Source organism: Papio anubis, chromosome 3 (assembly GCF_008728515.1).
Source record: "Papio anubis isolate 15944 chromosome 3, Panubis1.0, whole genome shotgun sequence".
In the NCBI taxonomy this organism is placed as follows: domain Eukaryota; kingdom Metazoa; phylum Chordata; class Mammalia; order Primates; family Cercopithecidae; genus Papio; species Papio anubis.
This window is the reverse complement of record NC_044978.1, coordinates 133,186,417-133,213,477: the sequence shown is the minus strand read 5'-3', so window position 1 is coordinate 133,213,477 and position 27,061 is coordinate 133,186,417.

Sequence of the window (27,061 nt, the reverse complement as noted above, 5' to 3'; positions counted from 1 at the left end):
AATCTGTGCTGGCTGGCTCTGGCACATACAATCTGCCACAATTAGCAAACAGGCACAGCACAGTCGTGTAACCTGTTCTTTAACAATGATGAGAAAAGAAAATGATGAAGTCTCAGCTCTTTATCCTTTAGCTCCAAAAATACTTTTCATGAAAAGCTTCACCTGAGGCAAGTGTAAAGCCATTCCAAAGATAGGCTTTGGCTAGCATTTGTTTTAATCACATGGTATCAAAGAATCCAGACTGCCTGAGGACCATGGGACACTTCAGGCCCATGGGAACCAGCTTAGAACATCATTACAAAGGTTACAGCCTATAGAACTCATTAAACTCTTATATTCTATTCATGCAAGATTGGTGAATGTCTCTAAAATATTCATATATATACTTTTGTACTATCTATGAGACAATATTTTAAATCAATATGCAAATGTCATAACAAGGTGGTAGGACTTTGCCATATATGTCTACTTGGGGGTTTCTGAGAGTAAATTTGTTTCTCACCCAGAACAAATGCCCTGTAAAGCACTGAACATGAACATCTGAGCCTTTGCAGAGAGCTTAGGGTTGGAGTTTTTGATTTAATAAATCTCTGGATATAAATTTTTGACCCAATTTTTACCTGTTTAAAAAAAGAAACATGGAAGTGGATGAAATAACTCAGGAAAGTTGAGCACAATGAGGAAAGCAGAGATTCTTGGTCAGTCCCTTGGAATCACCAATATGTAAAAGGACCCCAGAGGAAGAGGAGCCCTCCAAGGGCTCAGAGAAAGACTAGAGTTAAGCAGAAACCATATAGACAGCCTCCAGAAAGAGGGCCAATCAGTAATTTTAAATGGATTAAGATAGTCTAGTGAAATCAGAATTAATTTTTTTATCTAACTGGCATCGGCAACTGGAAGTCACAAGTCATCTTAGCAGATGTACTTTCGATGAATCGTGGTCAGAAGACAGATAAATGGGTCTTAAGAAGTGAATGCAAGACAAGAAAGTGAAGACTGAGAATGTCTGGATATAAAACAGAAGAGAGAAGTAGAAAGCCTCAAGAGGGACATGGGGTTGAAGGACAATTTTTTGACAGGAAGAGGCTGGAGCATGTTTCCAGAGTGATGGAAGAAGAGAGAGAAACATTGAAAATGCTGTAAAAAGAAAAGACATTTCTTATTAATGTTTCAGAGGAGAAGAAAGGGAAGAGATACAGGTAAAGTTTAAGAAATTGTCTTAAGCCTGAAGAAAGAGGTGAAGGAGATAGATGCAATTAAGTGTGGCAAAATAAGTGACAAATTTATGAAGTTGGAATCTGATCTTATTAAATTTTTCTCCACAATAAGGTGGCCAAGCATTTGTGTTCTCTTCCTTAGGGGCATTTGCATAGCGGAAGCAGAAAGCAGAATTTTCTTGAAGACAGAGTGCCCCAGGTTTTTGTGTTTGAAAGCTAAAATGCACTGAGAGAATCAATACTAGGTCATTTCTGGCAAATAGGGAGACAGGCTGAGTAACTTTGAGAGGCTGAAACAGAGAAGAATGGTGATGGAATTTTCCTCAACTTGGAAGGCATGGAGGTGTCGGCTTGTCTGGAGAGAAACCTAGATGATGCTCCCCACCACCACTGCCACCCACTCCCACTACCCAGTCTTTGAAAGCATCTCAGGAGATGGTTTAAACTCAGAGGGGAATGGGATGTGGCCAATCTAGGGATGCTGGACATCAGGCAAAGAAATACTCCACCTCTCAGAGTACAAGCAGAGGGTAGAAACAAAATAATGGGGCTGCCAGGCCTCAGGTTTGGACCCTGAAGTATCAACAGCAGCCATAACAGATGAAGTCCCAATGGGCCAGGCCCCACACAAGTTCCTAGGATCCTTGATCAATCTCAGGACAAAAATGTGATTGAATTTTTCACAGTCCTGGTGAATGGGAACGCAAAGGCAAGTTTAATTTGTAATTTAGTTTCAAAACACAAAGGAGAAAATTTTAAAGGGGCAAAATCACGCCTTCTGCTGCCTGTCTGTCTTGAGTATGGTTCAAAAGTTTATAGTTAAAGGAAGTTAGAGGAAGATTCTTCATAGAGCATTTTTTTTTTTCTGAAAAGAAAGCAAGATTCTAAGATTAAGTGGGATAGGGACTGAGTGGAGAACATATGAAAGGGATAAACTGGGAAAAGGTTTTTGAGGTAATTGAGGACGATTCCGACCCAGGACTTCCAGGCAATGCCAAAGACTCCACTGAGAATGGAAATCATGACTTTTTAGTGATGTTACTCAGATAAATTGTGTGATTGTCTCCAGCAATCCTCAGCCATTCTGGCACTGGTGTCGAAAAAATGGGTTGCTGAATTGCTCTTGAGCTGGGTTTTGCTGAGAGAACACAGCAGGAGAAAAATGTGCAAAGCAAATAAAGGTGTAGATGAAAGATTGCTTTTCATCAACTATTATTTGCTGACTGGCTTGGGAAGGCAGACGGCCAAGAGGAACCGACAGCTTTGGGGAAATACAAGCAGAAATTAAAAGCCTGAAGTTTCCTGGAGGGTATTATGGAGTTGTTTTGATTTGGTTTGATTTAAAGTAGAAGAGCAGTGCTTCAGTCACTTTCATCACAGTCCAATATGGTAAACACAGTTCTCCCTCAAGGTTTTCCTCCAAAGGTGAGTCAGACCTGAGCTGCTTCTATCTCGTAACTCTGCCCAGTCTTGGAGATCTTCATAGCCAACCAATGGAGGAAAAAAAAAAAAGTAGGAAGCACCCATATCCACACTTAACTGTCTCAGATGGGAAGTGGCACTTTATATCCATTTCTATTGACAAGGACTCTGTTTCAACCTAAATACAAGGAAAATGTAGTCTGCCTTTGTCCCCAGAAAATGGAGTTATATGGTGAACATACATCAACTCAGCCACAGCAGTTGTGGAAGGACATGGACATGAAGATTTCTCATATAAAGCAGGGTCCCTGCAATGACAAAGTGCCAAGGAATGTTTTGAGGTTATTGGATGAATGGCATTTGAAAAAGACCTACAGGCTAAATTGTTGAATGGATAGTTGAAGTGGATGCTGTGGTGCACTGTCAACATTCCCCTGGCTGCTGAGACAGCCTTCAGCTGTAAGCTGCCTTTGGAATTTCCTTGGCTGAAAAGAGATTCAGCTCTCCCAAGGCCATGTTCCTTTCTTGGGAAGTCCCATATCCAATGGCTGGGTAACATAGTCGTTTAATTGCTTGGCTCCTTTGCCTCAATTTGGAACAATTCTGAAAGGCCATCCTAGGATCAGAGTTTTTTGTGGGGTTGTTGAGGTCTCCATCAAGACCATATCAGAACTCAGCCCCTCCCTTTGTTTATATCAGAATATCAGCTCCTCCCTTTGCTCAATGTTCTTCCTTCCTTTCACTTCCACAAGTGGCAATACCAAGAGCATGCCCAATAAACCTCTGCTAATCTTCATCTCAGAATCTCCTTCCTGGGAAACTCGTAACAAATGTCAAGACTGCCTATATAATTTGTGGGGCCCAGAGCAGAATGAAACTGCAGGCACTTTGTTAAAAAATTAAGAACTTCAAGATGGCATTCTACCATGTAATGGGTCCTTCTAAGCACAGCTCTGTGTAACTGCACAGGTTGAATACTCATGAAACTGGCCCTATAATAATCTACCTAGCTAGCTATCTATATTAGTCCATTCTCACACTGCTATAAAGATACTACCTGAGACTGGGTAATTAATAAACAAAAGAGGTTTAATTGACTCACAGCTCTGCATGGCTGGGGAGGCCTCAGGAAACTTACAATCATGGCGGAAAAGGAAGAGGAAGCAGATGCCTCTTCAAAAGGCAGCAGGAAAGAGAGAGAGCAAAGTGGGAAGAGCCTTTATAAGATCATCTCATGAGAACTCACTCACTATCACAAGAACAGTATGGGGGAAACCACCCCCATGATTCAATCACTTCCCACCAGGGCATTACAATTTGAGATGAGATTTGGATGGGGACACAAAGCCAAACCATATCTTTATCTATCTATCTATCTATCTATCTATCTATCTATCTATCTATCTATCTACCTACCTACCCATCTGTCTCTCTATGTATTTTTCAATCTATGTTTCTAACTACATACTTTGAAATTTCCAATTGCATGAATTGGGGCAGATGGGTCAGCTAGACCCCAAGATGTTGAATAAACATGGACAAAAGTTTAGAACATCAGATAATTGGCAGAAATGGGATTTTGAAGGCTCTAGCTAGATGACTAAGCTTCACAATGGTAAAACAGCCAAGGTCTGGAAGCAAGGGACAACTAAAATAATGCCCTTTAGGTCTTTTTGGTACATGAGATCTGGGAGAACAAGTTGCTGCATGGTGCACTATCCTTTGTCAAGAACCAACCCCAAGAAAGACAATGAAGAAGAAAGAGCACCTTGACTAGCAGTTATGTGCACTTTTTACAGTTATGTAGACCTTATCTAAAAAATAATTGGCTAAAATATAATTAATCTTGTTCAGCTACATGGTGTCTGTTTTCTACACAGATACTAGTATAACAATTGCAATGCCATCATCTCGACACCTTGACATCTGGAATCATGACAATATCCAGTCTAATAGGCTTTGATCCATTAAACTGATACACCACTTTTGTACAAAAGGCCAATTAATTTTTCATAATAAATGAGACTTAATTATAATTACAGGATTGCATTTAAGAGTGTAGATTCTTAACTACCAGAAAGATTTTGGAGAAAAGGGTATTATTTGCTCTTCAGGATATGCTCATCCCAGCCTCATCTGTTGTTTACTTTTTAGCAAATGTACAATACATTGAAATTGCAGCTTCCAAAAAATGCTATTAAGCTAATTATGAAAACAGTCTGTATAATACTAGAGTGTTGCCTCTACACGTTTTTTATCTACATTACAAAATTAGCACCCATTTGAATGTCTTCGTTTGGCCCAGACAACCACAACCTTTGTGAGAGAGATTAGGTAAGCAGCAGGCATGATTTCTCATCATTTTGAAGATAAAACAAGGCAACCAGCAACTAAATAACCTGTCCAAGGACAATGTCAGGAACTGCTGCAGTGCTTAGAATCTCAAATTTATAATTCTCTTAGCTAATGTCCACAGTGTCTACTTGGCAAACTTTTCAGTTTCTCCTTCACTGGAGGGGAGGGGAAAACAGTTGACTTTCCTTCCTCCAAAAGAAAATACTTATTTGCTAAACATGCTGTCTAAAATTCATACAAGTTTTTTAAATTGATAATATGGAAGTACACAGCAGCATATGAGTGCCTAGAAACTGCACTCTTGCTAAACCTGAGGTTAAATTTAACTTTTAAAAAATTTGGGACAAACTGATATTATGTGCTCCTATTATGAGGCACTGAGAATGCAATACCAATTTTGTAATATTCCTGCAAAAATGATTAACCTGAATATAATGTTAAATAAGCAATCAAACAAATCCTAACTGAGAGACATTGTGCAAGGCAACTGGCAAGGACTTTTAAAAAATGCCAAAGTCATGAAAGAGGAAAAAGTGGCTGGAAAATTGTTTTAGATTAAAGGAGACTTAGAGGAACATTACAAGCAAATGCAAAGAATAACCCTTGAGTAGATCTTGGATTTTTTTAAAGATACTATTAAAGAACATGGTTGGGACAAGTAGGAAAATCTGAATAGGGGCTATGATATGGTTTGGCTGTATCCCCAGCCAAATCTCATTTTGAATTGTAGCTCTTATAATTCCCATGTGTTGTGGAATGGAGCCAATAGGAGATAATTGAATTGTGGGGGCAGTTTCTCCCATACTGTTCTCATGGTAGCGAATAAGTCTCATGAGATCTGATTGTTTTATAAGAGGAAATCCCTTTCACTTGGTTCTCATTCTCTCTTGTCTGCCTCCATGTAAGATGTACCTTTTTTCTTCCATCATGATTGTGAGGCCTCCCCAACCACGTGGGAATGTGAGTCAATTAAACCTCTTTTTCTTTATAAATTACCCAGTCTTCGGTATGTCTTTATTAGCAGCATGAAAATGAGTTAATACAGACTACAGTTATATAGTATTACTATATTAATGATAATTTATCTGAGTGTAGTTTTAAATAATGATTATGTACAAGAATTTCCTTTTTCTTACAAGCTACAGGCCAAAGTATTTAAAGATGAAGGGTCATAATATCTGCAGCAAATTCAAATGGTACAGCAAAATAAATGAATAAACACACACACACACACACACACACACAGAGACTAGGAGAGGGAGAGAGAGAGAGAGAAGCAAATTTGACAAAAATTCTAACAAAGGCAAATGCAGCTGAAATTCAGCTCATTGTACTATTCTCACAACTTCCCTTTTAAGTTTAAAGTTTGAAACATATGCTTGAAAAAGTATTAATTTGACAGGGCAAAATGGTCTCATGTAAATTTGTATTTTTATCTCTAGATAGAATAATTTTTTTGTTTTTCAGATTTTTCTGGGCAACTTATATTTGCTCCTCTGTTACCTGTCTGCTCACGTAAGAACATTAATTTTTTTCATTTAAAAATATGTATAATTTTTTTGAGAGCTATATGGTTTGGATATTTGTCCCCTCTAATCCTCATGTTGAAATTTGATCCCCAGTGTTGGGGATGGAACCTAATGGGAGGTGTTTGGGTCATGGGAGTGGATCCTTTACTAATAGATTATTGCCCTCCCTCAGGGGTGAGAGAAGTTCCCACAGGAGCTGGTTGTTAAAACAAAGGGGCCAATATTCCCCCATCTCTTTTCTTACCTCACCAAGTGATCTCTGCACACACTGGCTCCACTTCACCTTCTACCATGAGTGGAGGTAACCTGAGGCCCTCACTAGACATGCCAATACTATGCTTCTTGTATACATGTATACAGTCTACAGAACCATAAGCCAAATAAACCACTTTTCTTTATAAATTACCCAGCCTCAGATACTCCTTAATAGCAACACAAAACAGACTAGGACAAGAGCCTACCACAAACCAAGAGCTGTTTTTGGTACCAAGGCCACTGCAGTAAACAAAACAGAAAGTAATGCTGCCTTCAGAGAGCTTGCATCCTAGTAGAAAGGCAGAGAGGTTTCAAATAAAGAGATAATATTCACTTATTTGTTCAACAGGCATGTTTTGCATGTTCCTGTATAGGCACTGGGCATGTAGTATTGAATAAAAGAGCTTCCCTCCCTTTTGGGGCTTACATTCTGGGGATGGGGGAATAGATAATTTAAAAGAGATAAATCTCCCTTCTGGGCACATATCCAAAAGAATTCAAAGCAAGCTCTCTAAAGATATTCTCACACCCACATTTATTGCAGCACTATTCACAATTGCCAAGAAGCAGAAGCAACCCGAGTGTCCATCAACAGATGATGGGTAAAGAAAATGTGATGTATACACACAATGGAATATTACATAGCCTGAAAAAAGAAAAAAATCCTATTACATGTTACAAGATTGATGAACCTTGAAGACATTATGCTAAGCAAAATGATCCGGCCATAATAGGTAAATACTATATGATTCCACTTATATTAAGTATCTAATGTGTTCAAAATCATAGAAACAGAAAATAGAAAGGTGGTTGTCAAGGGCTGGAAGGAGGGACAATTAGTGTTTAATGGGTTTAGAGTTTCTATTTTGCAAAACTAAAGTTCTAGAGATCTGTTGCACAAGAGTGTGAATATACTTAATACTACTAAACTGTACACTTAAAAATGGTTAAGATGATTTTTAAAAGAGACAAAAAACATGGTCTAATATCCAGAATCAACAAGGAACTTAAACAAATTTACAAGAAAAAAACAACCCCGTCAAAAAGTGGGAAAAGGATATGAACAGACACTTCTCAAAAGAAGACATTTATGTGGACAACAAACATATGAACAAAAGCTCATCATTACTGGTCATTAGAGAAATGCAAATCAAAACCACAATGAGATACCATCTCTTGCCAATTAGAATTGTGATTATTAAAAAGTCTGGAAACAACAGATGCTGGCAAGGATGTGGAGAAATAGGAACTTTTTACACTGTTGGTGTGAGTGTTAATTAATTCAACCATTGTGGAAGGCAGTGTGGTGATTCCTCAAGGATATAGAACCAGAAATATCATTTGACCCAGCAATCCCATTACTGAGTGTATACTCAAAGGATTATAAATTATTTTACTATAAAGACACATCCACATGTATGTTTATTGCAGCACTGTTCACAATAGCAAGGACTTGGAACCAACCCAAATGCCCACCAATGATAGATTGGATTAAGAAAATGTGGCACATATACACCATGGAATACTTTGCAGCCATAAAAAAGAATGAGTTCATGTCCTTTGCAGGGACATGGATGAAGCTGGAAACCATCACTCTCAGCAACCTAACCCAGGAACAGAAAACCAAACACTGCATGTTCTCACTCAGAGGTGGGAGCTGAGCAATGAGAATACATGGACACAGGGAGGGGAACATCACACACTGGGGCTTAGAGGGGAGTTGGGGGCAAGGGGAGGGAGAGCACTAGTACAAATACCTAATGCATGCGGAGCTTAAAACCTAGATGATGGGTTGATACGTGCGGCAAACCACCGTGGCACATGCATACCTATGTAGTAAACCTGCACGTTCAGCACATGTATCCAAGAACTTAAAGTAAAATTTAAAAAATTTTAAAAACATAAAAATATCAAGTGGTAATATACGGTACGGGGGAAAATATAATGAGTAGAGAGCATTAGGAGCACCCACTGGGAGGGTGAGTGGAAGAACGTGCTCCAGAGGACAGGGTGCTAGGAAAGGGTTTGCTATATTTAAGGTGGTCAGAGAAGGTCTCACTGATGAAGTGACATTGGAGTGACATTCAGTCCACAGAGGGAAGAGTGTTCCTGGTAGAGAAAGCAGCAAATTCCATGCCCTGAGGCCATTCATGGGTGATATATTCTAGAAAGAGCAAGGAAGTCACATGACTGGAGCAAAGTGAGGGACTGTTGATGAGGTGAGAAACGAATCGGGGGAGGAGAAGGACACAGATGGTGTAAAACCTGGAAGCCATTTTACGGAGTTGACTTTTACTCTGAGTGACATGGGAAGCCATGAGCAAAGGCAGCAGCAGGCAGAACAGTCTGGAAGCTATTAAATAATCCAGGCAAGAGATGGTGGCAGTGTGGCAGGGATGGCCAAAAAGTGTTTGGATTGAGTCATGACCTCACATGTTGGAAAGGCTGCCATCTACCATCCCACGGTAATTTGTTTTCAGTCTCAGGGGGCCTATGTTCCTCTCAGTATCTAAATGGTGTGAACTGCGCAGATCCATCCCACCAAATTTACTACATTTCAAATCTTTTTCATTTGATTATCCTACTTGAACAGTAAAAATTCTTCAATGTAAAGAATATCTTTAAAACCCCAACTCTTCATGACAACCATAATCCAAGATTAACACTGATAAAATCGAGGAGTCCCAGCAATCAGAAATGTATTTTGCTGAGCTACCATAGCTAGAAAAAGCAAGCCCAATCCTTGCATTTTCCTGGGAATTAGTCACCCTTAACATGCCAAAGGAAATAGTCCACACTAACATCTAACCCTGAAGCATATGTAGTCAAGTTCAAACATCTAGTTTCATCTCCAGCTTTCATATTATTTGTTCATACAGCAACTTGTATTTTTGGCATCGTTCCTTCTCTATAGTGACAATGGCAGGAGGAAAACAGAGTGCGTCATTTCAAAGCTGTTTATTTTAAAGGTGTAGCTAATCGTTAAATTATTCTAAAATAAGTGGTAGCTGTCTTGGCACATTTAAAGAGCCTCCTAGGACATTTAAGACAACATATCTTACTATAAGAAATTACTGGATAATTTCTGGTACAACCCAAAAATCTTAGTGGTTTAGCACCATAAAGACTTTTGCATATACATATATTCCCAATGTAGGTGTTCCTGGTTGTCTGGGGGTCCTGGGTGACTCTACTCCAGGTGATGACTAAGCAATCCAGATTCCTTCCATGAGGTTGTTCCACCATCTCATAGTCCTCCATTGCCAGACATATGAACAGGGAAAGATACAGAAGAAGATAGCACAAGATATTTTATGGCCAAGTCTAGAATTAGCAAAAATCACCTTCCCCAGAACTCAGTCACATATTCACAAGCAGTAACAAGTATGACTGCCAACATAGTCTCCCTGTGTACATCACAGGAGAAAGAAATGATTTGGTGAACATATAGTATTGTCTGCAATAATTTCCTCTTTTGGTATTTAATATATTTTTATTTGACTGCTCACCTAAATTCAAAGTGCATTGCTTAATAATTCTGGCCTTGTTATTAAGAATCATGAAGATATGCAATGCAACATAAAATCTGTAACTTTTTATTTCTGAAATTTCTCAGAAGAAAATGGAACAAACATGTAGTCTAGTTTTGGGAACCTCCTCCCATTTCCAGCACCTACACCTTCAGCTCCAAGTCCTTCAGTTTCTCACAAAATGCCTGGAACCTAAAATGCCAGTGCCTAGGAGGAATTTTGATGAAGATATTCGGTAGCTTAATGCACGGAAACTGGAATATCAGAAAGTCTTTCACATAAGATAGTGATAAAAAGCCAAACGACAAATATACAGGCTGAGACAACATCCCTTCAAATCAATATTCTTTTATTTCAAATTCATTTGTGTTTAAATATTTCACAGACAAACCAAAAATTATATAAAATATTCTAATGAACTTCACCATATCCTAATAGTACCAGGCTTTTAATTTTTGACTATGTAACTAGTATGAAACAATATCTCTGGTTTTAATTAGCATTTCTCTGATAACCAGTGTGGTTGAGCATCTTTTAATGTATATATTTACTTCATGGGTTTCTGTTATGTGATCTTCCAATTTATATCTGTTCCCTGTGTTTCTGTTGGGTCATGTATGTTATTTTTATAGATAGTCACACTGATATTTTGAAGCATTTGTCTAGTATTTATTTTGAGGTGATGCCAAAAGCTTCATGGAAAACAGGTGAAGATGCATCACTGCTGCAGTTTGGCCTTTCTCTTATTATCTCTAGCAATTCCACTCTGGCCCCAAACTCACATACCCTACTTAGCAAAATAAAACTCTGCATGCAATCAAGACCACCCTTCTGAAAAGCAGCCTGGCAATTGCAACTATGCATTGCTACTAGAGAGTGCAATATCAAAGTACTCCTTCCAATTGCACAAAGAACATCTCCATTGGAAGAACTTGAATGAATATCATTTTCTCCATTTTATTATATTTCCAGGGGAATTTTAATGCATCAATGATATTTCAGCTTCCATTATAGGCTGGCATTTAGTCAGATCCCTTAATCCCTATTTGGATTGCCAAAATTAAAGTTTGTATAAGGACTTAAGGACTCACAAAAAACAGTGTAAGAAACAAGAAAATATGTAAACAAAGAAGGGATCTCATATGCTGTCATTTACTGGTGATGTGATCTCACCATGCTTCCTGATAAGTCTGTTGCATACCAGAGACCACGGTTTGCAAAAGAGTTAATAAAATCTAAATAGAAAGAACCCCTTACTCTAAATGTGCTTAAAGCAAAAGTGATTAAGTTATCAAATGCTTACATTCTATTAATGTCATTGGAAGACAATAGTAACTCAGATTTCTGCATCAAAAGATGCAAAAAACGGCAGGTGGCACAAAATACTTGATAAAGCAATTGCCCTATCAAAGCCTGTTTTTATTCTCTTTTCATATGCCCAGACATCATTTTATATTTGCTTTTCAGCATGAGCAGATAATATGGTAACATATTTGCCTTCAAGCCAAGTAACTTGTCTAGTAAGACAAACTTCTACTCAGCAAATCACTGAGGATCACACCACTTTAGCTCTATTGCAAGAATTCTGTTGTTACAAAGATGAGCCTCACTTTTGATAGGAAGACTTAAGGAAATGCATAACAGAATCAGAAAATACGTCATTTCTACAGATACCCATCTGACTTAGTTGCCTAAGGCAATACAATAAAACACAACCCTTATTTATTTCAATCCTTTTTGCCTTTGATGGTGCCATTGGAAAGAGGGAAGAAACAGGGATGAAGCCAGTGTGCCCTTACTGCTCACTTGTGTACATCAGTGTTTCTTAACAAGAAGAGGAGATGAGGCAGGGTTTTAAGAGGGATTTTAAGTTCAAAAAGCTCCACTTAGATGTAAAGGGTACCAAGGAATCTGCGATTTGAATTGACATGCACCAAGCCACTGATATGCCTGTGAATCTCCTGTCGATCCTCCTAAGATTGGGTCTCCTTCCAGAGTACTCCAGCTTTAGCATTCTCTGTCCTTCAACCACTGAAAGAGGACTACTTAGATTCAACAAAGTGGACCCTGGAAACCCTGGCCTGGAGCCACAGTCACCCTGGGACTCATCAGTACTCATGACAGTGTAACTGGTCTCTCCCTCTCTCCATGACACTATTCAATACTGGATGGATGCCAGATTTATAAGAGCAATCAAATAAGAAGTAGAGTTTCATCAGGAGAAAAGAGAGTATGGAATCATGCATAGTTTCATATCATTTTTCTGTGGAGTATTATGTTTGTTCACTTGTATCTCAGTTAAGTAAAAACTTTGTTCCGCATGTATTCATTGGCAAGGGGTCATAAGAAGGTACCACTGAGTGGGTGGCAGAAGCAACAGAAATTTTATTTTCTTGCAGTTTTGGAGGCTGGAAGTCCCAGGTCAAGGTGTCAGCACAGTAGTTTCCTCTGAGGCCTCGCTCCTTGGTTGTAGATGGATGTCTTCTCCCTGTGTCTTTATGTGGTCTTTCCTCTCTGCAGTCTGTGTTCTTATCTTTTCTTCTTATAAAGATACCAGTTATTTTGGATTAGGGTCCACCCATATAATCTCATGTTACCTTAATTATCTCTTTAAAGACCCTGTCTCTAAACACAGTCACATTCCCCAGTCATAGGGCTTAGGACTTCTACATATGAATTTGGGAGTACATGATTTACCCTGTAACAGTTTCCAGGTGATTTTTTTTTTAAATACAATGAGTTTAGAAGTTTCTTTTTTAACCCTAGCATTAAGAAAATCATTCTTCACAGTTCTACTTCTTACTTTTCTGACTTTTTCTTTTTTTACTTTTCTGACTTTTACTTTCTCTTCAGATTCTGTTTTATTCCATCACGTAAAGTTTATACTTTGTTTTATACCATCACGCCAGGAAAAGATGACAATACCCGCCCATCATGCTAAGAGGAAACTAAACAATTATTTCTCCAACTGAAATAAATTCATTTAAGTGGTGACTGTGAGTTCTATACCACCAATGTCAATAAATACATATTCATCTTTCAAAATACTGCAAATGCTCTGTTCTTTGGCATGAGGATACTGGCTTAGCAAAATTTTTCAGTGCACTAAATTAGCTGATGTTAACTCTTCTAAATTAATTTCATTTTTTAAAATTGATCTTGCAGGGCTTACAAGTAAGTGAAAGAACAGATATTTATCGAGAAAGCTAGAAATATATCCATTTTCTCAGAAATTTCAATTTCCTAAGAAGTAAAGCTCTAAGTATTTTTTAACTTAACCCACTTCTCCAACCTCTCAGCTCTCCTCCTGCCAAGAGAAAAATAAATAAGTCATCTGGCCACCTACTATAACTGGATAATCTGGTAACTGTATTGCAATTAGTCCAACTAACTTAGGTAACTAAACTAGACTTCGGATCTGAATGGGCCAACGGAAAATGACAACCACAAGAGGTGTCTTGGAAAGTGCTGCCTAACTCAGTCTCAATTATGCTCAGATAACTGGCAGTTTTCCTGCTAGAATTAATCTGATTTAAACTTAAAGCAGCAGATAGAAGTTTAGAAGCTGTCCGTGAAATTTTTATTTCTCCAAGCTGATACTAAATCTTTGACATGGTTTGGCTGTGTACCCATCCAAATCTCATCTTGAACTGTAGTTTCCATAATCCCCACGTGTCGTGGGAGGGAACCAGTGGGAGGTAATGGAATCATGGGGATGGTTACCTCCATGCTGTCCTTGTGATAGTGAGTTCTCACGAGAGCTGTTGGTTTTATAAGGGGCTTCCCCCTCCCTTTGCTCTGTACTTCTCCTTGCTTCCACCATGTGAAGAAGGATATGTTTGCTTCCCCTTATGCTGATTATAAATTTCCTGAGGCCTCCCCAGCCATGCTGAACTGTGAGTCAATTAAACCTCCTTCCTTTATAGATTACCCAGTCTTCGGTATGTCCTTATAGCAGCATGAGAATGGACTAATACAATATTGTTTTAATTTTCTTTTACAAAACAAGATTCTTGCTGGAATAAAGTAGTTTTCACTGTTTCTTATTTGGTAGGTTAAAGATTTAGTACACTCCACCATTTTAAACTTCTGGGTCCTTTGTCTTGATGGCCCATTAGAGCATTTACCTCAGTGAATTAGCCCCCAGATAGTTACATTCAAAGTTATTTAATACATAGGAAATGTATGTAGCTCAGCTTTTGATAATTCAGATTTCTTTTTTCACTTTTTTCATTTCTGCCTTTCCTTTTACTTCTAATTGATCAAACGTTGACTTTAAATAGCTAATCAATTATTTAAATCACTTTTCTTGAAACCATTTTGTTAAGAGGTTTTTAATTTGTTACATGCTGAAAGGATCTACAGGAAATTTCTTCAAAATGAAACCCTTAAATCTCACGCTATGTTAAAAAAAAAATTAAAAGTATACTACATCATGCCATGTGGAGTTCATTCCAGTAATATGGTGATAGTTCAAGATTATAAGATACATTTAAAATAACTGACCAGACCTTTAAAAATAACTCAAGATCTAGCAAACAACTGGAATCATGCTATATGGCTAAAAGCTGAACACTGATTCTTGACCAAAACCTCCAGCCCCAGTCTGCCAGAGTCTATAGGGTGGGAATGGGGATGGATGGGAAAGAGATACATTTGAAAAATATATATATTCAGTTTACAAATTGTTTTCACAGTTTTAAAAAGCACCAGGAAGCAAAATTGACAATATTTTCTTCAGTATGAGACACACAAAATATAGAACGATAAGGTATTTAGGGGCTATGACTTTTAATCACTTGAAAAATGCTACTATAGTAAAATCTGATTAATATCAAATTAATCAAAAATTCCAAGTCTACTGTAAAAATGGCTGCTCACTTACAGTAGACTTGGAAATGCTAACTAATATAATTATATTCAAAAAGGTAAAGGATATATATGAAAGTATACATACACAAATATACATATAAGGCAGATATAAGGCAGTAAAGTACCATTATGGTAGGTAATATATTTGTTGACTTGAAAACCCCCCAAAAAACTACTGAAAAATGTTTAGAAATAAAAAGAGGGCTCAATAACACAGTTAGTTATTATTCAAAATAGTTTAATTACTATTTATTTTAAAACACTAAAAATCAAAAACTTGCCTTTGTAAACAACAATCAGAAAATACAAAACAGGAAAAGATATTGTCCACAATAACTGGATAAAACAAAATCTATGAACAGATTTAGTAAGAAATGTGGAATACTTATGATTAAAACTCTATTAAAAAAGACTTGAATGAATGAAAAAACTCATGTTCTTGGATGACAAAATTTGATAATTTAAAGATTTCAGTTTCATCCAAATCAATCAACTTAATGATATCAATGCAGTTCCTATAAAAATTTCACTGGAATTTGGGTAGACAGGAGATCTTGTTTCTAAAATTACTCTTAAGTTTCCCTGGAATAACACATTTATAGAAAGGGCAGTCAGTATCGTAGTTTGGGATGCCACAACAAAGTCCTATAGACTGAGTGGCTTATAAACAGCAGAGATTTATTTCTTACAGTTCTGGAGGCTAGAAATTTGAAATTAGGGTGCCAGCATGATCGGGTTCTGGTGAGAGCACTCTTCCATGTTGCAGACTCCCGACTCCTCATTTACCCTAATGTAATAGCAAGAGGACTAGAGAGCTTTCCGGGGTCTCTTTTATAAGCACACTAATCCCATTCATGAAGGCTGTACCCTCATGATCTAATCACCTCCCAAAGTCTCCACCTCCTAAGACCATTACGGTGGGGATTAAGATTTCAATGTACTAATTTGGCAAGGAACACAAATATTCAGTGTATTAGTCCATTCTCACATCACTATAAAGAACTACCTGAGACTGGGTAATTTATAAAGAAAAGACGTTTAATTGGCTCAGGGTTCCATAAGCTGTAGAGGAAGCATGGCTGGGGAGGCCTCAGGAAGCTTACAGTCATGGAGGAAGGTGAAGGGGAAGCAGGTACCTCTTACACAGCTGGAGCAGGAGCAAAAGAGAGAAACGGGCAGGGCTACACACATTTAAACAACCAGATTTCCTGAGCACTCACTCGCTATCATGAGAACAGCAAGGGGGAGTCTGCCCCCATGATCCAATCACCTCCCACCAGGCCCCTCCTGTAACACTGGGGATTACAACTGGGCATGAGATTTGGGAAGGGACCCAAATTCAATATCATTGAGTCATAACAGGCAATTTCTTTCCAGAAAGGAATAATGAAGTAGGGACCTTTGGTACTGGCTATTACAGGGTATAAAACTAAAATCATGAAATAATGCATAAAACAATGCAGTTTAAGTTTAGTCAGATAGTATTGACAGAGACCCAACTCTGTGAGAGGATTTAATATATGACAAAAGCTGTAACATAAATCAGTGTTAAAAGATTTATTAATCAATGAACTTATTTTTTGACTACTGCATGGTCATTTGAGAGAAAAAATTCAGTTGGAGATTTATCTTTTGCCAAAATGAATTCCACACAGATTTAAGAATTAAAGTTAAAAAAGGAAAAAATAATTTATAAATGAAAAAGACAAATAAATTTTTTGTGTGATTTGAGTAGATAAAATGCTTTTTTTTTTTTTTTTTTTTTGAGACAGAGTCTTGCTCTGTTGCCCAGGCTGGAGTGCACTTGTGCAATTGCGGCTCACTGCAAACTCCGCCTCCCAGATTCACGCCATTCTCCTGCCTCAGCCTCCCAAGTAGCTGGGTCTACAGGTGCCCACCACCACGCCCGGCTAATTTTTTGTATTTTTAGTAGAGATGGGGTTTCACTGTGTTAGCCAGGATGGTCTCGATCTCCTGACCTTGTGATTCACCCGCCTTGGCCTCCCAAAGTGCTGGGATTACAGGCGTGAGCCACCACGCCCAGTCCCTAAAATGCTTTTTAAATGTGTCAAAAGGCTGATAGACAAAAGGCTCAAAAACGTTTTAAATAACAAAATTTTAAAACCCTCAAAACATATAACACATAACAATGTAAAACATAAAGGACAATCTAGGAAAACTATTTGCAACAAGTATATGGCAAAAGTTTAACATTCCAAGGACTCTTACATATCTCTGAGGAAAACAGAATAATGGGCAAAGGGCATGAATAAGCAACTTGGAAAAGGCGAAATGTAAGTGTAAATAGCAATCAAACAAACGGACGGCACAATGGTCAAATCAGGGCTTAGAGCCAGACTGTCTGAGTCTAAACTCACGCTTTGCCAGTGTTTAACCATATGACTCTGACCTCTCTTTGCCTCTATTTTCTCACCTGTTTGTTTAGTTCAGATTTTCCCATGCTCTATCCAAAAGGCAGACTTCTACAGAACAAATAGAGATTTTAGTTTAACATGAGGCTCTTCAAATGTTCATTTCAGAACACTTAGTAAAATATCCTTTCCTGGCACTTTAATCAGGTCCAATAGAGAAATATGTAAGTGTTCAAAGATAGTAATTTGAACAATTACGGGAATAGGGTGTTTACATTTTTCTTTTTGAGAATTCTGATATTTGAACTGTCAGTGATTCTATGTCAGCAGGGCCAGAGCCACGTAGTTTCATTTCTGCCTTTCTGTGTTTCTTAGACGCTCATTAGAGTACGGTTCCATGGTGAGGGTGAGAGATGAATGCTGAGAACACAATCCTCAGGAAGGAGGAGCTTGTGAGAAGCTGATGCAAAGATCTGCAAGTTAAATGAGCTTTCCTGCAGCTGGGTTAGACTTGGACTTGGTTAGAAACCCTGGGGATTTATTCTATTCCACCCAGATAACTTCTGCTCAGAATAAGGCCTCAAAGCTCAATGATAGGAGCGCAGGAAGAAACTCACAGGTCTGTTTACTGTCTTACTCTGGAATCTCTAACTCATTGACGTTAGCATATGCATTGGAATCTTGGTTGATAATGGAGTGATAGCTCCATATAATTGACAACTCCCATTCCATATCTTAACATTCTTAGAACACTCAATTTAAACTGGATGTGATACACATTCTTACGTGCTGCCACCTGGATGCCATTGTCCATTATACAATACATGAGGGCACATGAACAACTCAGATATTGGTGATTCATGTAGCACAGGAAGCTTAACAACCTTTGCAAATACCTACAACTTTAGAAAGATAAAGTAATAAAATGTTTTCTATGGGAATTAAAGATGCCATTATAATAGGTGTCATTTATTAAGGGCTTACTATTTGCCAGGTACTGTCTTGAATGCTTTATATACATGTACCTGCTATTTGGAAAGTTATATATACTTATAGCCTTGAAATCAAATTAAATTATATGCCAAACCCGATTCCTGCCAAAATGACTAGGAATTCAATCTCAGTAATTATTGATGGGTACTTCTTTCTTCCCAAGATCAACAAAAAATATGTAAGGTTTATGGGATTTCCAGAAAATGAGGACCAACCTCTATCGTCTGGCCCACTTTTATGACTGCTATTTACTATAAACTCTCATAAAATTGTTCAAACACTTTGGTCTTTTGAAAACAGGCAGTTCTAGCATGTCCATGCCAAACCTGGTTGTAGGGATGTTGAGAAGCTGGAAGTCTGGGTGCTGGACCCCCCCTATGGGGAGCACTGTGTGAGTACCTACCAAGGTCATGCCACCTCTGGCCACTGCCACAGATCTGGACTCAAGTTCCTGCTCATCATGGGACCCACATATCTCTGGGCTCTTCCCAGTCTAGGAAAAATCTTTCTCCTCCTTCCTGTTACTTCTGTTTTCCTTTTTCTTTCTATAGTATATTTCCCACAATGAGCTCAAGTTTACATATACACAAGTAAAGCCATAAAAGGAAATTATCTTCACACCCCATCCCACATCTACACCAAAATATGTAGGCTGCTTTGGAGAGAAAGAGGAAGAGGACAAAAGAGGGAAGAGGAGGGAAGGAAATGAGAAGAAAGAGGGAAGAAAAAAGGAAATAAAACAGTAACCATTCCATTCCTGCTGATTTCTAGGCATGAAGGAAAATCAAAAAAAATTAGTGTCTTGATGCCATATATATTATTTCATTTAAGTCTCACAACAACCCTATGAGGTAGGAACTATTTCTGTTCTTATTTTACAGATGAGCAACCTGAGGCTTAAACAGTTTAAACATCTTGCTCAAGGCCATACAGCTAGTAAATATAAAGCCTGAATTCAAACCCAGATCCATCTGATTCTAGAACCCGTGTTATTAACCACCACAAATATGGCCTGATTAACAGAAGCATCATATAATTCTTTGAATACTGCATTGGATCATGAATGTCATATTATTTGAAGAAATTGCCTAGTATCTAATCACATGCCCAGCTCATGGCAGGTACTCAATAAGCATTTACCAATTCAGTAACAAGTAAATAATAGTTTCTTAACACAATTTCATTTTTCCTAAAATGTGTTTTTTCTCTATATGATTCCCCAAAACAGCATACCTAAAATAATATATTTTCAAAGAACAACCTGACAATATTAAAATTTATATAACACAGTTTTTCCTGAAATTCCAGCACTTTTAAAGCCATCAACTACTAAGGATCAAAAGATTATTCTTAAAATGCATTTTTGTTCATAAAAGGAGTACAAAAAGAAATCATTTTTTCAAGTTCACTGCAAAAATCTGGGCTGAATGGAAGGAAAATTGAGCTCAAAACTATGTTTCTCTGTGCACTGTGAATAAAGTGAAAATGTTGTTTATTTACAAAGGGAGAGAAAGATACGTAATTGCTCCAGGCTTGTGGTAGCTATTTTTTATTCTCCCTTTTAATTAATGAGCACTAGTCTTTTGAAACAGCTAAAGTGAAACTTGATAACTTTACATATTTTTTAAAAGGTAAAGACAGAAGAAAGTAGATCTGTGCTCTTTGAATTTTCTGTTCATTTGTATTCTCTTGGGAAGAAGCCAGTAAGTATCATAAGTTTATGCTGTTCCTTAGTTGTTACTCCTTTCCATAAATTTAGTTCCAATCCAGGCAGGAAAATTCCTTTTTCCTGTAGCTCTACTGAGACTTCCGGAATTTCTCCAGGTGGCACTGGAGAATGTTTTATTGTCATTTTGGTGGCTGTTCCTGATTGATGAGCAAAGGCTGGAATTGTTAATGTCGATAATTTACAAGGCATTTCCTACAAATTTTTCAGAAATTCTTCATACATATTCCAATAGCTGCTGTGTCAGACACATCCAGTCAGATTGCAGCCTGCTGATACCATGCAGCACTCATATCCAAGTGCTTAGCAACTTCCCTAGCATCTTTTTTATTTTAATTTTGCTTTTAGCATTCTCACAGAAGGAAACCAAGTAACAAATGTTAATAAGGGATTACTAACTTTCAAGACCACTCTTGGGCTGAAGTCCAAATTTATGCCAAGAAAGAAAGAAGTAATAATCTACCCTTTGAAAAGATCTTGTGATTTTTGTTGTTGTTTACTGTGTTGGTTACATAGGTTGAGGAAATTGACTCTAAATCTTTCTCTCTCTCTCTTTTTTTATCATTATTTCTAAAATACCTAACGTGCCATCAGAAGCACAACTTGTAGAGGCATCATTCTATAAGGATGGTGCTTAATTGAACTGTCAGTTCTGAGTAACAAAGTCAGGACTGCCATGTTCCAAGGTGTATCTTTAATTATATCTGACAAGTTTCTATAAGGACAAAAAATTAAATGAGAATGATCACTAGTTAAGAATTTTTACAATAGGGCCAGGCATGGTGGCTCATGCCTGTAATCCCAGCACTTTGGGAGGCCAAGGCAGGCGGATCGCCTGAGGTCAGAAGTTCAATACCAGATTGGCCAACGTAGTGAAACCCCAGCTCTACTAAAAATACAAAAATTAGCTGGGTGTGGTGGCAGGTGCCTGTAATCCCAGCTACTCGGGCAGACAGAAGAATCTCTTGAACCCGGGAGACAGAGGTTGCAGTGAGCTGAGATCGCGCTATTGCACTCCAGCCTGGACGACAAGAGCAAGACTTCATCTAACAAAAAAAAAAAAAAAAAAAGAATTGCTACAATAGCCACAACCTTTATGTAGTTTACTATTAAATTAATTTTGGATATGTTTATATTATACACAACAAAGCACAAATAAGGTTCTGCTATTAACTTCCAATTATAAGGATCTCAGTTCTGTTGCTTAATTAACTGAGTAATTTTGGGAAAATTACTTTATCTTGTTAAGCTTTACTTTTTCTGTTTTAAATGAATAATAGCACCTAACCCCTTATAGAGGGTTAAAAGAATTAGCACATGTAAAGTAATACATTCAATATCTAATGCAGTAAAGTACCAAAAAAATCCAAATAGGCTATAAGAATTCTGCTGTATGAAGTGTTTTACTGAATACTCCTACTTTGGCTTAGTTGCATTTAGAACTATTTTGTATCTTATGTGTTTCAGCTGGAACATTACTTTGCTGTATGATTGTGCCAGTTATTTACCTATTTGCTCTCTGATTCATTCGCCTTCTCTCCCAGTTCTTCTCTGTACCATAGGAAGCTAAACTCTGGGAACATTTTCCCAAATTCCCTTCCCAACTTCCTTCTGTGTAGCCTTAGACAATAGGAGGCACTGAGGGAAGACAGAAAGGTGAGAAGAGAAGATAGAGGGAGGTGATCAGTCTAGTAGGATCTCTTCTGGATTCCAGCTGTTGAGGCTGCTGGCCTAGGCTTTGGTAAAAACACCTTTTCCCATTGTCTCTCCAGTGCTGGGTTAAGAACAGCTTTCTGCAGTTGCAAATCTTAAAGCTGCCTCACCTTCCCCTGTGTGTGCTTTCCATTTTAATAGAATGTAATGTTTTTGGAATAAATGGTTTTTGTTTGGGGACTCAGATGTGCATTAAAAATTTACAGAAATCCTTTAACAGTAATTGGAGTTTCAAGTTAGGTTTTATTCTACGAAAGGGTTTTCAGAAACAAATTACTCTGTTAAGGAAGAGAAAGTCTATATATAGTAAAAGCCAGAAAATGTTAATTTCTTCCTAACTAAAGAAAAAGAAAAAAATTTGGCACAGAATCTCTTCATCCACCAAAATCAAACTATCTTTGTTTCTCCATTGCATGAGATACAGTATTTTTTGTTTTAATATAGAGATGAAAACTACACTAAAAAAATTTAAACTTCATATTATATGATCTTTAAAGAATATGTGGAGAAGTTTGAAGAAGATAGAGTAGAGAGCCAGGAAATAAATCCATGTGTTTATGGCCAATTGATCTTCAACAAGGCTACCAAGAACACAATGAGGAAAGGATAGTCTCCAATATATGGTGTTGGGAAAACTAAATATCCACATACAGAAGAATGAAATTGGACCTTTGTCTCACACCATATGCAACAATCAACTCAAAATAAATTAAAGATTTTAATGTAAGACCTGAAACTGTAAAACTACTATATAAAAACATAGGGAAAAGGCTTCTTGACATTGGTCTAGGCAATGATTTTTTGACTATAACCCCAACAGCACAAAAGCAAAAATAGGCAAACTGGATTACATCAAACTAAAAAGCTTCTGCATAGCAAAGGAAGAAATCAGCAGGGTGAAGAGACAGCATACAGAATGGGAGAAAATATTTGCACACTACATATCTGATAAGGGGATAATGTCCAATGCACATTAAAAAACTCAAACAACTCACTAGCAAGAAAACAAATAAAATCCAATTTAGAAATGAGCAAAGAATCTGAATACACAGTTCTCAAAAAAAGATACAGAAATGACTAACAGGTATATAAAACAAATGTTCAGCATCACTAATCATCAGGGAAATGCATATTCATACCACAATGTGATATCGTCCCACACTTGTAAGAATAGCTATTATCAAAAAGATGAAAGACAAGATGAAAAGAGAACCCTTGTGCACTGTTGGTAGGAATGTAAATTTCCATGACAGTCATCATGGAAAACAGTATGGAGTTCCTCAAAAAATTAAAATTAAAACTCCCATGAGATCTAGCAATTCCTACTTCTGGGTAAATACGTAAAGGAAATGAAATCAGTCTATCAAAAACATAGCTGCACTCCTATGTTCATTGCAGCATTAGTCACAATAGCCAAGATATGGAATCAACCAAAGTGTCCATCAATGGATGAATAAATAAGGAAAATGTGGCTCATATACACAATGAGATATTATTCTGCCTTAGAAAAAAAGAAAATTCTGTCATTTGCAACAACCTGGATAAAACTGGACATTACATTAAGTGAACTAAACCAGGCAGAGAAAGACAAACACTTCATGATCTCACTTGTATGCGAACTCTTTAAAAAGCTGAATTTAAAGAAGCAGAGAGTAGAATAGTGGTTACCAGGGCCTGGAGGTGAAGGGATGGATGGGAAGATGTTATTTAAAGGATACAAGTTTCAGTTAGACAGTATGAATAAATTCTGGAGATCTGTTGCACAGCATGGTGACTACAGCTAATAAAAATGTATTGTGTCCTTGAAAACTGCTAAGAGTAGATTTTAAATTTCACCACATACACACAAAAAAGAATAACTATGTGAGGTGATGGTGATGTATATGTTAATAAGCTTGATTGTGGTATTCATTTCACAATGTATACATATATCAAAATGTGTATACCAGAAATATGTACAATTTTTATTTGTGAATTATACCTCAGAAAAGCTGAAGAAATATCTATATGTAAAGAGATCATAAAATTGAGAGGATATTTCATCATAATGTTAGCATAAGTTAATTAGATTATGCTGACATTTTCCAAATTGCACCATCTGTACAATGTTGTCAAAAATTTTAAACTCACTTTCCAGCTACTGGAATTAGCACCTCAACTGTATTTTTGGACTGTGGCCAAATCTGCTATCTACAAGATTGCTTTACCTTGTGACAGTCAACCATTCACAATTTCATCCTCACTCAAGCCCACTTTTAGCTGAAATGGCTACTACAGAGGTTTGAGATGAAATGTCTAATACTTCAGGACATTGTGGAAAGTAACCCAACACATTCAGGAATATATTACTTCCTGTGGAATTGTTCTGCAAGAAAAAAAACTACATTCCATACTAAAATTTCTGATAAATTTTCCATAATTTATCACTAATAGTAAAAAAAAAAAAAATACATTGTTTATACTACCTAGAAGCTTAAAATCCAAACATTTACATATATTACTTTATGAAGTATGTATTATTATCTTCATTTTTAAATGAGGAACTAGCTTAGAGATTTCATTAACTTGTCCATTGCACTATTTGTAAATGGAGGAGTAAAGATTCAAACCCAGATATCTGAAATGATTCCAAAGCCCTTGCTTACCACAACTATATGGTTTCTGGGATGGCAAATGCCCTTAATTTAAGATAATACTTCAGCACTGCCCAAATCAATATCATCCAGTACCATCCTTGGATTGCCAGTGTATTAACTAAGGTGAAATTCCAGTCTCCCTTGATTTATGAGTTTGACCTATTGATTTACGTAAGAGCTCAGAGGTTTCCTAAAGAAAAAGGTTTTGACTACTCAAGAGTTCAAGCACTAAAAGACATTTGAAATACAATATGCCACTACATACTATTAGAATGGCAAAAATCCAAGACACTAACAATATCAAACATTGGAGAGGATGTGGAACAAGAGAAACTGTCATTTATTGCTGGTGGAAATGCAAAATGGTACAGTTACTTTGCCATACAGTTTGACAGTTTTTTAAAAATAAAACCACACATACTCTTACTATACAATCCAGCTATGATGACCTTGGTTTTTATCCAAAGGAGTTGAAAATTTATGTCCCCACAAAAATCTGCACATGGATATTTATGGCAGCTTTATTCGTAACTGCTAAAACCTAGGAGCAATCAAAATGCCCTTCAGTAGGTAAATGGATTAACCATGATACATTCTATACAATGGAATATTCTTCAGTGCTAAAAAGAAATGGAAGGCCTTGAAAAACTCTGAAAAAAAAATGCAGAGGAAATTTAAATGCACATTATTAAGTGCCAGTCTGAAAAGCTTACATACTGTATGATTACAGTTCTATAACACTCTGGAAAAGGCAAAACTACGGAGATAATAAAAAGGTTAGTGGTTGACAGGCGTTACAGGGGAGAGAGGGATGAATAGGCAGAGCGCAGAGGATTTTTAGGACATTGAAACATTTTATAAGGTACTACAATGTTTGGTGTATGTCATTTTACATTGTCAAAACTCACAGAATGTACAACACCAAGAGTGAACTATAGACCCGGCATGGTGGCTCACGCCTATAATCCCAGCTCTTTCGAAGGCCAAGGGTGGCAGATCATTTGAGCCCAGGAGTTCAAGACCAGCCTAGGCAATATGGCCAAGCCCCATTTCTACAGAAAACACAAAAATTAGCCAGGCATGATGGCGTGTGCCTGTAGTCCCAGCTACTCAGGAGGCTGAGGCAGGAGGATTGATTGAGCCCAGGAAATCGAGGCTGTAGGGAGCCATGATGGCAACACTGCACTCCAGCCTGGGTGACAGAGCAAGACTCTGTCTTAAAAAAAAAAAAAAAAAAAAAAAAGTAAATTATGGACTCTGGGTGATAATGATGTGTCATTGTAGGTTCATTTCCTATAACAAATGTACCACTCTGGTGTGGGATATTGATAGTCGAGGAGGCTTTTCATGTGTGAGTACAGGGGTTATATGGGAAATCTCTGTACTTTCTGCTCAGTTCTGCTGTGGACCTAAAACATCTCAAAAAAAGTAAATCTATTTAAAAGGAGGGAGAGAGAGATGTACTGAGGAAGCCAAATCAAAGGGAAGGAGAAATTTGAAGCTCCAGCTTTGCTTTTGAAGTAGAAACACATAGATTAAATTTACATTGATAGGAACAGGAGGAAATTAACACTGGTTTTAAAATAAAAGCCTCCTCACATAGAACTCTCTGTACTTCTTTTGCAACTTTTCTGTAAGCCTAAAATTAATTCAAAATAAAAAGTTTTTAAAAATCTACAGTATGCTAGGCAATGTGTGTAATAACCCTATGGTATAAATATTATTCTCATTTTACAAAGGCAGAAAGGAGGCCTGGGATGGTTAAGTAGCATGCAGAAGGCCTGCTAGAAAATGGCTGAACTAGAATTCTAAATATTATGTCCTCACTACAAAGCTCCTCTGTTCTTCACTAGATCACACTGAGTCCTAATGGTAGCATTACAGATAGGGCACAAGTGTGGCAGCCTAGGAAAGCAATAGTGGAGTTTATTTTCACACTTGCCTCTTTTTCACTCAGACGGCTGATCAATAGAAATAAAAAGTATTTATATAATTTCATGCTTTATTGAGCAGACATTAACATATGATCATGCCTTGAATCCCAGAAAGCACATCATGGCATTTTAAATGATTGAAAAACAAGATGTTCTCTAAAGATAAAACAGATTTATGTGCCTTTTCAAAAATACTGACTCCAAAGACTTGTATAGAAAAGATTACAAAATTAACATGAAAATCTTCTACTTATTTTATTTGTAAAGCAAAAGCAGCATCTTTCATTTTCTTTGACATGTTTTATCTACTTATACAGAAATAGGGTATACATTAATTAGGCCTCTTCATTGAAATGTGCCTAATTTGAAGAGCATCTTTGATGGCAACATTAACTGTGAACACTCCTCCTTCGGTATCACAAATGGCACCTCTGACGTATTCCAGTATTTGTTCTCCTTACCCCTATATTCATTCCTAGGTCTGAAAAACTTAAATGTATTGATTCA